We start from the raw sequence: 15,349 nt of genomic DNA on the forward strand, positions 1-15,349 counted from the left end.
TTATCGGATTGAGTCTTTAAAGATTTGAGAACACTTGATGTATGTCTTGCTGTGCGTATCTGTGGTGACAATGGGATACCACGTGATTCACTTGATGTATGTTTTGGTGATCAGCTTGTGGGTTCCGCCCATGTACCTATGCATAGGGGTTGGCACACGTTTTCGTCGTGATTCTCCGGTAGAACTTTGGGGCACTCTTTGAGGTCCTTTGTGTTGCTTGAATAGATGAATCTGAGATTGTGTGATGCATATCGTATAATCATACCCACGGATACTTGAGGTGACATTGGAGTATCTAGGTGACATTAGGGTTTTGATTGATTTGTGTCTGAAGGTGTTATTCTAGTATGAACTCTAGGGCTGTTTGTGACACTTATAGGAATAGCCCAACGGATTGATTGGAAAGAATAACTTTGAGGTGGTTTCGTACCCTACCATAATCTCTTCGTTTGTTCTCCGCTATTAGTGACTTTGGAGTGACTCTTTGTTGCATGTTGAGGGATAGTTATGTGATCCAATTATGTTAGTATTGTTGAGGGAACTTACACTAGTGAAAGTATGAACCCTAGGCCTTATTTCCTAGCATTGCAATACCGTTTACGCTCACTTTTATCATTCGTTACCTTGCTGTTTTTATATTTTCAGATTACAAATACTATTATCCACTATCCATATACCACTTGTTTCACCATCTCTTCGCCGAACTAGTGCACCTATACAATTTACCATTGTATTGGGTGTGTTGGGGACACAAGAGACTCTTTGTTATTTGGTTGCAGGGTTGCTTGAGAGAGACCATCTTCATCCTACGCCTCCTACAGATTGATAAACCTTAGGTCATCCACTTGAGGGAAATTTGTTACTATCCTACAAACCTCTGCACTTGGAGGCCCAACAACGTCTACAGGAAGAAGGTTGTGTAGTAGACATCAAGCTCTTTTCTGGCACCATTGCCGGGGAGGTTAGCGCTTGAAGGTATGTCTTTAGATCTTGCATTTGAGTCTTTTAGTTTCTTGTTTTATCACTAGTTTAGTTTATAAAAGAAAACTATAAAAAATGGAATTGAGTCTGTCTCATACGCTTCACCTTTTTAATATCTTTCGTGAGTATGATGGGAAGGATAATAATGCTCAAGTGCTAGAAGAAGAAATCTATAAAATGTTTGGCACTAAATCTTTGAATGAGAGCATGATTGCAATGTTGTTAGTACGAATTCTTTGAATATCCATGATACTAATGATGATTGCACTAGTTATGATGAAAATGTCTCCTATAAACATGTCAATTTTTGTGGAGTGCATTGGGTTTGTAAGTACACACCAAATAGGGTAGATAGATATTGCAAGAGGCATAAGTACTTAGAAACTAAATTGTTGCAAGAAAGTCTTGATGATTGTGCTGAAAGATTCAATATTTTTCGCGCCCCTTGTGAACTTTGCAATGAACATGGTCATTTAAATCTCCAATGCAAATTGTTTCATGACCGAATCGTATCCAAAAATTGTGATAATTTGATTACCCTTGAGCATCATAAAGAGCTTAGTCTTCTTTTGGGGTATGAGGAAATGAAACGTATAACGGATGGTATTCCAAAGTTTAATCTTGATAGAATTCTTGATCTTGATCTAGAGAAGATTTATATATATTGTGCAGTGAATTGCATTGAAAATCCTTATATTTCCAATTACATAAAGAAAAGAAAAGAAATAGAAGATGAAGAGAATACTAATGAAAGGGAAGAGGCTTCCCAATACCCTCCTATTATTTCTTATGATGAATCAGGTAACGAGGAGGAGCCTCCTATTCAACCAATCTCATTAATAAGGAGCTCCAAAAAGAGGATCTAACCCACACATGATGTGGTGAAGAAGAAGAAAAGAAAAAGGAAGAGAGGTAAAAATATATCTCTCCCAAATAATGCTGCTCCTATTATTATTGTGCCTCATGAAAATATAATTGTGGAAGATAATGATACTTCTTATAATCTCGAAAATCTTTTTGGCACTTGCTTGGAAGAATATGATAATTTCTATACTATTGGTGCTATCTATACTATTAATGATGAGAGTGATTATGCTTATGATATGAAAAGGCCCAAGCTTGGGGATGCTATGTTTAATGAAGATGATATTTTTAGTCTCCCAAGTTTTGATATGCAAATTTATAATGATGATAGCATGCCTCCTACTTATGATAATTATTGTGATGATACATATGCTATAAAGAGTAGTGATTATATTTATAAAACTTGTCATGATTATGATTACCCTTTTTCTGAACATTACTCTTTTAATGTGGAAACAGTTTATAGTATTCAAGTCTCTTATGATACTCCCACTATTTCGATTAAGAAGAAATTTGCTTATGTGGAGAGTAATAAAATTTCTATGCTTGAAGATCATGAAAAGAATGCTTTAGGTGCTGGTTATATTGTTGAATTCATTCATGATGCTACTGAAAATTATTATGAGGGAGGAATATACGCTTGTAGGAATTGCAATAATATCAAGTTTCCTCTCTATGTGCTTAAAATTTCGAAGTTTTGTTTGTTTTGCCCTCCTATGCTAGTTGATTATTGTTCCCATAAGTTTTTTGCTCACAAAATCCCTATGAATAGGAAGTATGTTAGACTTAAATGTGCTAGTCATATTCTTCATGATGCTCTTTTTATGTAACAATTCTTATCTTTTATGTGAGCATCATTGAAATCATCATGCCTAGCTAGGGGCGTTAAACGATAGCGCTTGTTGGGAGGCAACCCAACTTTATTTTTGTTACTTGCTTTTTGTTCCTGTTTAGTAATAAATAATTCATCTAGCCTCTGTTTAGATGTGCTTTTATGCTTTTAATTAGTGTTTGTGCCAAGTAGAACCTTTGGGAAGACTTGGGGAAAGTCTTGTTGATCATGCTGTAAAAAACAGAAACTTTAGCGCTCACGAGAACTGATGTCATTTTTATTTGGAGAGTTATATTTAGTTAATTCATTTTGCATATTATTAATAGATAAATTCCTCACTTCCAGGAATTTATTTTAGAATTTTTGGGGTTCCAGATCTTGCGCTAGCTACAGAATACTACAGACTGTTCTGTTTTTGACAGATTTTGTTTTTCGTGTGTTGTTTGCTTACTTTGATGAATCTATGGCTAGTAAAATAGTTTATAATCCATATAGAAGTTGGAATACAGTAGGTTTAACACCAATATAAATAAATAATGAGTTCATTACAGTACCTTGAAGTGGTGTTTTGTTTCTTTCGCTAACAGAGCTCACGAGTTTTCTACTTTAAGTTTTGTGTTGTGAAGTTTTCAAATTTTGGGTAAGGATTCGATGGACTATGGAATAAGGAGTGGCAAGAGCCTAAGATTGGGGATTCCCAAGGCACCCCAAGGTAATATTCAAGGATAGCCAAGAGCCTAATCTTGGGGAAGCCCCAGAAGGCATCCCCTCTTTCGTCTTCGTTCATCGGTAACTTTACTTGGAGTTATATTTTTATTCACCACATGATATGTGTTTTGCTTGAAGCGTCAATTTATTTTGTTATGATTTGCTTGCTGTTATTTATAACAATGTTTTGCATCTTTTATTTCAATAAAAGTGGCATTGATAGTCTTTACTATGCCTATTTTAGAAGTCCACATGTTGCTGTTTGAAAACAGAAAGTTTACCGCTGTTGCAATAATTCCCTAGAAAAGTAAGAATGTGATAAAATGTTGAAACCTTTTGAATATTAAGATCTTATAAATTTACTACAGTGGGAATTTTCTTTCATAATTTTTGGAGCTAGGGAAGTATTGATGTTGCTGCATTCTTTACAGACTATCCTGTTTAGGCAGATTGCTGTTATGTTTGCATTGTTTGCATATGTTTGCTTCTTTGATGATTCTATTTGAGGATAGGACTATTAAATATGCAGAGGAATTTAGTATGCAATGTTGAATAATAATTTTAGTGATTTTCTACAGTAGAGTATGATAAGGTTTTGGCAATGGTTTATACTAACTTATCTCACGAGTCCTTGTTGAGTTTTGTGTGGATGAAGCTTTTGAGATTTAGGGAGACCGTGATATGAGAGGAATTAAGGAGACACAAAAGCTCAAGCTTGGGGATGCCCAAGGCATCCCAAGATAATATTTCAAGAAGTCTCGAGCGTCTAAGCTTGGGGATGCCCCAGTTGGCATCCCACCTTTCTTCTTCAACAACTATCGGTTAGTATCGGTTGATCCTAGTTTTTGCTTTTTCACATGATGTTTGCTATTCTTAGGATGTCATTTTATTTTTCTTTGCTTGATGTTTGAATAAAATACCAAGATCTGAAATTATTAAATTTTAGAGAGTCTTCACATAGCTGCATAATTATTCGACTACTCATTGATCTTCACTTATATCTTTCGGAGTAGTTTGTCATTTGCTCTAGTGCTTCACTTATATCTTTTAGAGCATGGTGGTAGTTTTATTTTGAAGAAATAGATGAACTCTCATGCTTCACTTAGATTATTTTGAGAGTCTTAAATAGCATGGTAATTTTCTTAAGTAATCCTAATATGCTAGGCATCCAAGAATAGTAAAAACTTTCATATAGAGCATTGAATACTAAGAGAAGTTTGATGCTTGATGATTGTTTTGAGATATGGAGATGGTGATATTAGAGTCATGCTAGTTGAGTAGTTGTGAATTTGAGAAATACTTGTGTTGAAGTTTGTGATTCCCGTAGCATGCACGTATGGTGAACCGTTATGTGATGAAGTCGGAGCATGATTTATTTATTGATTTTCCTCCTTATGAGTGGCGGTCGGGGACGAGCGATGGTCTTTTCCTACCAATCTATCCCCCTAGGAGCATGTGTGTAGTACTTTGTTTCGATAACTAATATATTTTTGCAATAAGTATGTGAGTTCTATATGACTAATGTTGAGTCCATGGATTATACGCACTCTAACCCTTCCACCTTTGCTAGCCTTTCTAGTACCGCGCAACTTTCGCCGGTACCATAAACCCACCATATACCTTTCTCAAAACAGCCACCATACCTACCTATTATGGCATTTCCATAGCCATTCTGAGATATATTGCCATGCAATTTTCCACCGTTCCATTTATTATGACATGCTTCATCATTGTCATATTGCTTTGCATGATCATGTAGTTGAAATCATATTTGTGGCAAAGCCACTGTTCATAATTCTTTCATACATGTCACTCATGCATCATTGCACATCCCGGTACACCGCCGGAGGCATTCATTAGAGTCATATCTTGTCCTAAGTATCGAGTTGTAATTCTTGAGTTGTAAGAAAAATAAAAGTGTGATGATCATCATTATTAGAGCATTGTCCCAGTGAGGAAAGGATGATGGAGACTATGATTCCCCCACAAGTCGGGATGAGACTCCGGACGAAAATAAATAAATAAATAAATAAAAGAGGCCAAAGAAGCCAAAATGAAAAAAAGAGGCCATAAAAAAAGAGAAGGCCCAAATAAAAAAATAAAAAAAAGAGAGAAAAAGAGAGAAGGGACAATGCTACTATCCTTTTACCACACTTGTGCTTCAAAGTAGCACCATGATCTTCATGATAGAGAGTCTCCTATGTTGTCACTTTCATATACTAGTGGGAATCTTTCATTATAGAACTTGGCTTGTATATTCCAATGATGGGCTTCCTCAAAATGCCCTAGGTCTTCGTGAGCAAGCAAGTTGGATGCACACCCACTTAGTTTCTTTTTGAGCTTTCATACACTTATAGCTCTAGTGCATCCGTTGCATGGCAATCCCTACTCACTCACATTGATATCTATTGATGGGCATCTCCATAGCCCGTTGATACGCCTAGTCGATGTGAGACTATCTTCTCCCTTTTTGTCTTCTCCACAACCACCATTCTATTCCACCTATAGTGCTATATCCATGGCTCATGCTCATGTATTGCGTGAAGATTGAAAAAGTTTGAGAACATCAAAAGTATGAAACAATTGCTTGGCTTGTCATCGGGGTGTGCATGATTTAAATATTTTTTGTGGTGAAGATGGAGCGTAGCCAGACTATATGATTTTGTAGGGATAGCTTTCTTTGGCCATGTTATTTTGAGAAGACATGATTGCTTAGTTAGTATGCTTGAAGTATTATTATTTCTATGTCAAAATGAACTTTTGTCTTGAATCTTATGGATCTGAATATTCATAACACAATTAAGAAGAATCACATTGAAATTATGCCAAGTAGCACTACGCATCAAAAATTCTGTTTTTATCATTTACCTACTCGAGGACGAGCAGGAATTAAGCTTGGGGATGCTTGATACGTCTCCAACGTATCTATAATTTTTGATTGCTCCATGCTATGTTATCTACTGTTTTGGACAATATTGGGCTTTGTTATCCACTTTTATATTATTTTTGGGACTAACCTATTAACCGGAGGCCCAGCCCAAAATTGCTGTTTTTTTGCCTATTTCAGTGTTTCGAAGAAAAGGAATATCAAACGGAGTCGAAACGGAATGAAATCAACTAGAGAAGTTATTTTTGGAAGGAAAGCTACCGGAAAAGCTTGGAGTGCACGTTGGGAAATAAGGGAGGTGCCCATGAGGGTGGGGGAGCGCCCACCCCCCTAGGGCGCGCCCCCCTGCCTTGTGGCCCCCCCTTCGGTCCACCGACGTGCTTCTTTCATCCATATATACCTACGTATCCTAAAACTTCCAGAATAGAGATTAGATCGGGAGTTCCGCCGCCAGAAGCCTCGGTAGCCACCGAAAACCAATCTAGACCCGTTCCGGCACCCTGCCGGAGGGGGCAATCCTTCTCCGATGGCCATCTTCATCATCCTGGTGCTCTCCATGACGAGGAGGGAGTAGTTCTCCCTCGGGGCTGAAGGTATGTACCAGTACCTATGTGTTTGATCTCTCTCTCTCTCGTGTTCTTGAGATGATACGTACTTGATGTATCGCGAGCTTTGCTATTATAGTTGGATATTATGTTTCTCCTCCCCCTCTACTCTCTTGTAATGAATTGAGTTTTCCCCTTGAAGTAATCTTATCGGATTGAGTCTTTAAAGATTTGAGAACACTTGATGTATGTCTTGCCGTGCGTATCTGTGGTGACAATGGGATACCACGTGATTCACTTGATGTATGTTTTGGTGATCAACTTTCGGGTTCCGCCCATGAACCTATGCATAGGGGTTGGCACACGTTTTCGTCGTGATTCTCCGGTAGAACTTTGGGGCACTCTTTGAGGTCCTTTGTGTTGGTTGAATAGATGAATCTGAGATTGTGTGATGCATATCGTATAATCATACCCACGGATACTTGAGGTAACATTGGAGTATCTAGGTGACATTAGGGTTTTGATTGATTTGTGTCTTAAGGTGTTATTCTAGTACGAACTCTAGGGCTGTTTGTGACACTTATAGGAATAGCCCAACGGATTGATTGGAAAGAATAACTTTGAGGTGGTTTCGTACCCTACCATAATCTCTTCGTTTGTTCTCCACTATTAGTGACTTTGGAGTGACTCTTTGTTGCATGTTGAGGGACAGTTATGTGATCCAATTATGTTAGTATTGTTGAGGGAACTTACACCAGTGAAAGTATGAACCCTAGGCCTTATTTCCTAGCATTGCAATACCGTTTACGCTCACTTTTATCATTCGTTACCTTGCTGTTTTTATATTTTCAGATTACAAATACTATTATCCACTATCCATATACCACTTGTTTCACCATCTCTTCGCCGAACTAGTGCACCTATACAATTTACCATTGTATTGGGTGTGTTGGGGACATAAGAGACTCTTTGTTATTTGGTTGCAGGGTTGCTTGAGAGAGACCATTTCATCCTACGCCTCCTACGGATTGATAAACCTTAGGTCATCCACTTGAGGGAAATTTGCTACTGTCCTACAAACCTCTGCACTTGGAGGCCCAACAACGTCTATAAGAAGAAGGTTGTTTAGTAGACATCACACTCCATATGGCCAAGTCCCTGGACCTTTTGCAAAGTTCTTACAGGAGACTAGCATAGTTGCCCAGTATTCAATGTCGGGTGAACCTCAGTAAAATGGAGTAGCTGAAAGGCGCAGCCGTACACTTATGGATATGGTGCGCAGCATGATGAGTTATTCCAACTTGCCATTGGGATAATGGATGGAGGCGCTTAAAACCGCCATTCACATTCTCAGTAGAGTACCAAGCAAGTCGGTGCCCAAAACATCGTACGAGCTATGGACAGGATGGGTGCCCTCCCTACATCACTTCAGGGTGTGGGGGTGTCCTGCTGAGGCCAAAATGTTTAATCCAAACATTGCAAAGTTAGATCCCAAAACAGTAAGTTGCCACTTCATTGGCTATCCAGACAGATCAAAAGGTTTTCGTTTCTACTGCCCAGACAGATATACAAAGTTTGTAGAAACGAGACATGCAGTCTTCTTTGAGGATGAAATGATGAGGGGGAGCTTGGTAGCTAGGAAAATTGATCTTGAGGAGAAGAGGGTGCATGCACCTAATCCGATGATTCAGGAGCCATTTTTCTCACTACCAGTTGCAACCCATGACAACTATGGGGGTAGACCCGGAACCTGTCCGTCAGGAGCCGACTAAACCCGTTGTTGAGCATGAAAGGGAGGTGCAACAGAAAATTTTAGAAGAAGTACCAGAAGTTGAGGCACAGAATGTGCCAGAAATTGAGGCCCTTAGAAGGTCTACAAGACCAAGAAAGTCGGCTATTTCTACTGATTTTAAAGTTTATAACACATAAATGGTTCATATGGAAAAAGATCCCACCTCATATGAAGAAGCCATGAGAAGCCCTCATTCATCGAAGTGGATGAAGGCAATGGAAGACAAGATGAAATCGATGTGTTCCAAAGATGTTTGGGACTTAGAGGAAATTCCTAAAGGAGCCAAAACAGTAGGTTGTAAATGGGTCTATAAAATTAAGTATGACTCTAAAGGGAATATAGAAAAGTATAAAGCACGACTCGTGGCAAAAGGATTTACACAAAGAGAAGGGATAGATTACAATGAGACATTTTCTCCCGTCTCATGTAAAGATTCCTTCAGAATCATAATGGCATTAGTTGCTCATTTTGATTTAGAGTTACATCAAATGGATGTTAAGACGGCATTTCTCAATGGTGATTTAAAAGAAAAGGTCTACATGAAACAACCCAAGGGTTTTATCATGGAAGGCAAGGAAAATATGGGATGCCACCTGAAGAAATCCATTTATGGATTAAGACAAGCCTCTCGGTAGTGGTATCTAAAGTTTAATCAAACGATTAAAAGTTTTGGATTTAAAGAAAATATTGAGGATAATTGCATTTATGCAAAGTTTAAGAATGGGAAATATATTTTCCTAATCTTGTATGTGGATGATATCCTGCTTGCTAGCAGTGATGTTAGTCTACTACAAGAAACAAAGAAATACTTATCCTCAAATTTTGACATAACAGATCTTGGTGAAGCATCATATGTTTTGGGCATAGAAATTCACCGAGATAGGAACAATGGAGTCTTAGGACTATCGCAGAAACCATATTTAGAAAAGGTTCTTAAAAAGTATAATATGCATGCGAGTAAAGCCACACCTGCTCCTATAGTCAAGGGCGATAGTTTTGGGAAATTCCAATGTCCCAAGAACCAGTACGAGATCGATCAAATGAAAGCAGTACCATATGCTTCGACAGTTGGCAGCTTACAGTATGCACAAGTGTGCACTCTCCCTGACTTAGCTTTTATCACCGGGGGACTCGGTAGATATCAAGAGAATCCAGGCATGGAGCACTGGAAGATGGTAAAGAAAGCATTGCGTTATGCGCAAGGCACGAAGGACTACATGCTAATATACAGGAGAAGTGATTCCCTAGAGATAAAAGGGTATTCAGACATAGATTGTGCGGGGGATAGAGATGATAGAAAATCAACGTCAGGATACGTCTTCACTCTCGCTGGGGGAGCTATTTCATGGAAAAGCTCCAAACAGTCGATAGTTGCATCATCCACGATGTATGCAGAATTCATAGCATGCTTCGAAGCCACGGGGCAGGCGATATGGCTAAAGAAATTTGTACCCGACTTGAAAGTGGTAGATTGTATTCACAAACCACTAAAGATGTACTGCGACAACCAACCCGCGGTATTTTACGCTCACAACAACAAGTCGAGTAATGCTGCCAAAACAATAGAGATAAGGTATTATGTTGTGAAAGATAAAATCCAGGATCAAACTATAAATCTCAAGCATATAAGGACAAAGGATATGCTTGCGGATCCGCTAACGAAAGGCTTACCACCCAATGTGTTCAAGGAACACTTAGCCGGCATGGGTTTAAGGGAAAGCCTTATGATTCCTGGATAGGCCCAAAAGGAACAGAATTTGTTTCTGAACAAAACGTATGTTGTAGTTGTATGATTCTATCGGCATTTAAGCTGTGACGATGCAACATGCTCTATGTACCAATATGTGATGAAACAAATAAACTAGAAAGTATAAGGTTAAAAGTAAAAGTTGAGATCAAGGGGGAGAATGTTAGGTTGATCTCTCCACCGAGTGGGCCCAACGCCCCATCGGGCCCTGATCTATTCGCGCCCTGATCGGGGATGCCCAACCCTCTTATGGTTGGTGGGCCCCTGTGACCTGCGATATATAGAGAGGTGGGGGCCGGGGCACACGGTACGAGGTTCACCGCGCCGCCAGTCTCCTCACCGAAATCCCCTTCCGATCTAGGGCAATCGCAGTGCTCACAGGAAGCACCACTGTGTTGGGTTTCGTAGTAATTTCAAAAAAAATTCTACGCACACGCAAGATCATGTGATGCATAGCAACGAGATGGGAGAGTGTTGTCTACGTACCCACGCAGACCGACTGCGGAAGCGTTGACGCAACGTAGAGGAAGTAGTCGTACGTCTTCCCAATCCGACCGATCAAGCACCGAAACTACGGCACCTCCGAGTTCGAGCACACGTTCAGCTCGATGAAGATCCCCGGACTCCGATCCAGCAAAGTGTCGGGGAAGAGTTCCGTCAGCACGACGGCGTGGTGACGATCTTGATGTACTACAGCAGCAGGGCTTCGCCTAAACTCCGCTACAGTATTATCGAGGACTATGGTGGCAGGGGGCACCGCACACGGCTAAGGAATAGATCACGTGGATCAACTTGTGTGTTCTAGGGTGCCTCTGCCTCAGTATATAAAGGACTAGAGGGGGGAGGCTGGCCGGCCAAGGTGTGGCGCGCCAGGAGAGTCCTACTCCCTCTGGGAGTACGATTCCCCCCCCCCAATCCTAGTTGGAATAGGATTCGCGGAGGGGGAAAAGAGAGAGAGGGGGCCGGCCACCTCTCCTAGTCCTAATAGGACTAGGGGAAGGGGGAGGCGCGCAGCCCATGTAGGGCTGCCTCTTCTCTTTTCCACTAAGGCCCATCATGGCCCATTTAGCTCCCGGGGGGTTCCGGTAACCTTCCCGGTACTCCGGTAAAATCCCGATTTCACCCGGAACACTTCCGATATCCAAACATAGGCTTCCAATATATCAATCTTTACGTCTCGACCATTTTGAGACTCCTCGTCATGTCCGTGATCACATCCGGGACTCCGAACAACCTTCGGTACATCAAAATGCATAAACTCATAATATAACTGTCATCGTAACCTTAAGCGTGCGGACCCTACGGGTTCGAGAACAATGTAGACATGACCGAGACATGTCTCCGGTCAATAAACAATAGCGGGACCTGGATGCCCATATTGGCTCCTACATATTCTACGAAGATCTTTATCGGTCAGACCGCATAACAACATACATTGTTCCCTTTGTCATCGGTATGTTACTTGCCCGAGATTCGATCGTCCGGATCCAATACCTAGTTCAATCTCGTTATCGGCAAGTCTCTTTACTCGTTCTGTAATACATCATCCCGCAACTAACTTATTAGTTGCAATGCTTGCAAGGCTTATGTGATGTGCATTACCGAGAGGGCCCAGAGATACCTCTCCGACAATCAGAGTGACAAATCCTAATCTCGAAATACGCCAACCCAACATGTACCTTTGGAGACACCTGTAGTACTCCTTTATAATCACCCAGTTACGTTGTGACGTTTGGTAGTACCCAAAGTGTTCCTCCGATAAACGGGAGTTGCATAATCTCATAGTTATAGGAACATGTATAAGTCATGAAGAAAGCAATAGCAACATACTAAACGATCGGGTGCTAAGCTAATGGAATGGGTCATGTCAATCAGATCATTCTCTTAATGATGTGATCCCGTTAATCAAATAACAACTCATTGTTCATGGTTAGGAAACATAACCATCTTTGATTAACGAGCTAGTCAAGTAGAGGCATACTAGTGACACTTTGTTTGTCTATGTATTAACACATGTATTATGTTTCCGGTTAATACAATTCTAGCATGAATAATAAACATTTATCATGATTATAAGGAAATAAATAATAACTTTATTATTGCCTCTAGGGCATATTTCCTTCAGTCTCCCACTTGCACTAGAGTCAATAATCTAGATTACACCGTAATGATTCTAACACCCATGGAGCCTTGGTGCTGATCATGTTTTGCTCGTGGTAGAGGCTTAGTCAACGGGTCTGCAACATTCAGATCCGTATGTATCTTGCAAATCTCTATGTCTCCCACCTGGACTAGATCCCGGATGGAATTGAAGCGTCTCTTGATGTGCTTGGCTCTCTTGTGAAATCTGGATTCCTTTGCCAAGGCAATTGCACCAGTATTGTCACAAAAGATTTTCATTGGACCCGATGCACTAGGTATGACACCTAGATCGGATATGAACTCCTTCATCCAGACTACTTCGTTCGCTGCTTCCGAAGCAGCTATGTACTCCGCTTCACATGTAGATCCCGCTACGACGCTTTGTTTAGAACTGCACCAACTGACAGCTCCACCGTTTAATGTAAACACGTATCCGGTTTGCGATTTAGAATCGTCCGGATCAGTGTCAAAGCTTGCATCAACGTAACCATTTACGACGAGCTCTTTGTCACCTCCATATACGAGAAACATATCCTTAGTCCTTTTCAGGTATTTCAGGATGTTCTTGACCGCTGTCCAGTGATCCACTCCTGGATTACTTTGGTACCTCCCTGCTAGACTTATAGCAAGGCACACATCGGGTCTGGTACACAGCATTGCATACATGATAGATCCTATGGCTGATGCATAAGGAACATCTTTCATATTCTCTCTATCTTCTGCAGTGGTCGGGCATTGAGTCTTACTCAATTTCACACCTTGTAACACAGGCAAGAATCCTTTCTTTGCTTGATCCATTTTGAACTTCTTCAAAATCTTGTCAAGGTATGTGCTTTGTGAAAGTCCAATTAAGCGTTTTGATCTATCTCTATAGATCTTTATGCCTAATATGTAAGCAGCTTCACCGAGGTCTTTCATTGAAAAACTCTTATTCAAGTATCCCTTTATGCTATCCAGAAATTCTATATCATTTCCAATCAGTAATATGTCATCCACATATAATATCAGAAATACTACAGAGCTCCCACTCACTTTCTTGTAAATACAGGCTTCACCGAAAGTCTGTATAAAACCAAAAGCTTTGATCACACTATCAAAGCGTTTATTCCAACTCCGAGAGGCTTGCACCAGTCCATAAATGGATCGCTGGAGCTTGCACACTTTGTTAGCTCCCTTTGGATCGACAAAACCTTCTGGTTGCATCATATACAACTCTTCTTCCAGAAATCCATTCAGGAATGCAGTTTTGACATCCATCTGCCAAATTTCATAATCATAAAATGCGGCAATTGCTAACATGATTCGAACAAACTTAAGCATCGCTACGGGTGAGAAGGTCTCATCGTAGTCAATCCCTTGAACTTGCCGAAAACCTTTTGCGACAAGTCGAGCTTTGTAGACAGTAATATTACCGTCAGCGTCAGTCTTCTTTTTGAAGATCCATTTATTCTCAATTGCTTGCCGATCATTGGGCAAGTCAACCAAAGTCCATACTTTGTTCTCATACATGGATCCCATCTCAGATTTCATGGCTTCAAGCCATTTTGCGGAATCTGGGCTCACCATCGCTTCTTCATAGTTCGTAGGTTCATCATGATCTAGTAGCATGACTTCCAGAACAGGATTACCGTACCACTCTGGCGCGGATCTTACTCTGGTTGATCTACGAGGTTCAGTAGTATCTTGTTCTGAAGTTTCATGATCATTATCATTAGCTTCCTCACTAACTGGTGTAGGTGTCACTGGAACAGTTTTCTGTGATGTACTACTTTCCAGTAAGGGAGCAGGTACAGTTACCTCGTCAAGTTCTACTTTCCTCCCACTCACTTCTTTCGAGAGAAACTCCTTCTCTAGAAAGTTTCCGAATTTAGCAACAAAAGTCTTGCCTTCGGATCTGTGATAGAAGGTGTATCCAATAGTTTCCTTTGGATATCCTATGAAGACACATTTCTCCGATTTGGGTTCGAGCTTATCAGGTTGAAGCTTTTTCACATAAGCATCGCAGCCCCAAACTTTCAGAAACGACAACTTTGGTTTCTTGCCAAACCATAGTTCATAAGGCGTCGTCTCAACGGATTTTGATGGTGCCCTATTTAACGTGAATGCGGCCGTCTCTAGAGCGTATCCCCAAAATGATAGCGGTAAATCAGTAAGAGACATCATAGATCGCACCATATCTAGTAAAGTAGGATTACGACGTTCGGACACACCATTACGCTGAGGTGTTCCGGGTGGCGTGAGTTGCGAAACTATTCCAAAAAATTTCAAATGTACACCAAACTCGTAACTCAAATATTCTCCTCCACGATCAGATCGTAGAAACTTTATTTTCTTGTTACGATGATTTTCAACTTCACTCTGAAATTCCTTGAACTTTTCAAATGTTTCAGACTTATGTTTCATTAAGTAGATATACCCATATCTGCTTAAATCATCTGTGAAGGTGAAAAAATAACAATATCTGCCACGAGCCTCAATATTCATCGGACCACATACATCTGTATGTATGATTTCCAACAAATCTTGTTGCTCTCTCCATAGTACCGGAGAACGGTGTTTTGGTCATCTTGCCCATGAGGCACGGTTCGCAAGTACCAAGTGATTCATAATCAAGTGGTTCCAAAAGTCCATCAGAATGGAGTTTCTTCATGCGCTTTACACCGATATGACCTAAACGGCAGTGCCACAAATAAGTTGCACTCTCATTATCAACTCTGCATCTTTTGGCTTCAACATTATGTTGGGGAACGTAGCATAAATTCAAAATTTTCCTACGTGTCACCAAGATCAATCTATGGAGTCATCTAGCAACGAGGGAGGAGTGGATCTACATACCCTTGTAGATCACGCG

The sequence above is a fragment of the Triticum urartu genome, chromosome 2 (assembly GCF_003073215.2).
Source record: "Triticum urartu cultivar G1812 chromosome 2, Tu2.1, whole genome shotgun sequence".
Classification (NCBI taxonomy): domain Eukaryota; kingdom Viridiplantae; phylum Streptophyta; class Magnoliopsida; order Poales; family Poaceae; genus Triticum; species Triticum urartu.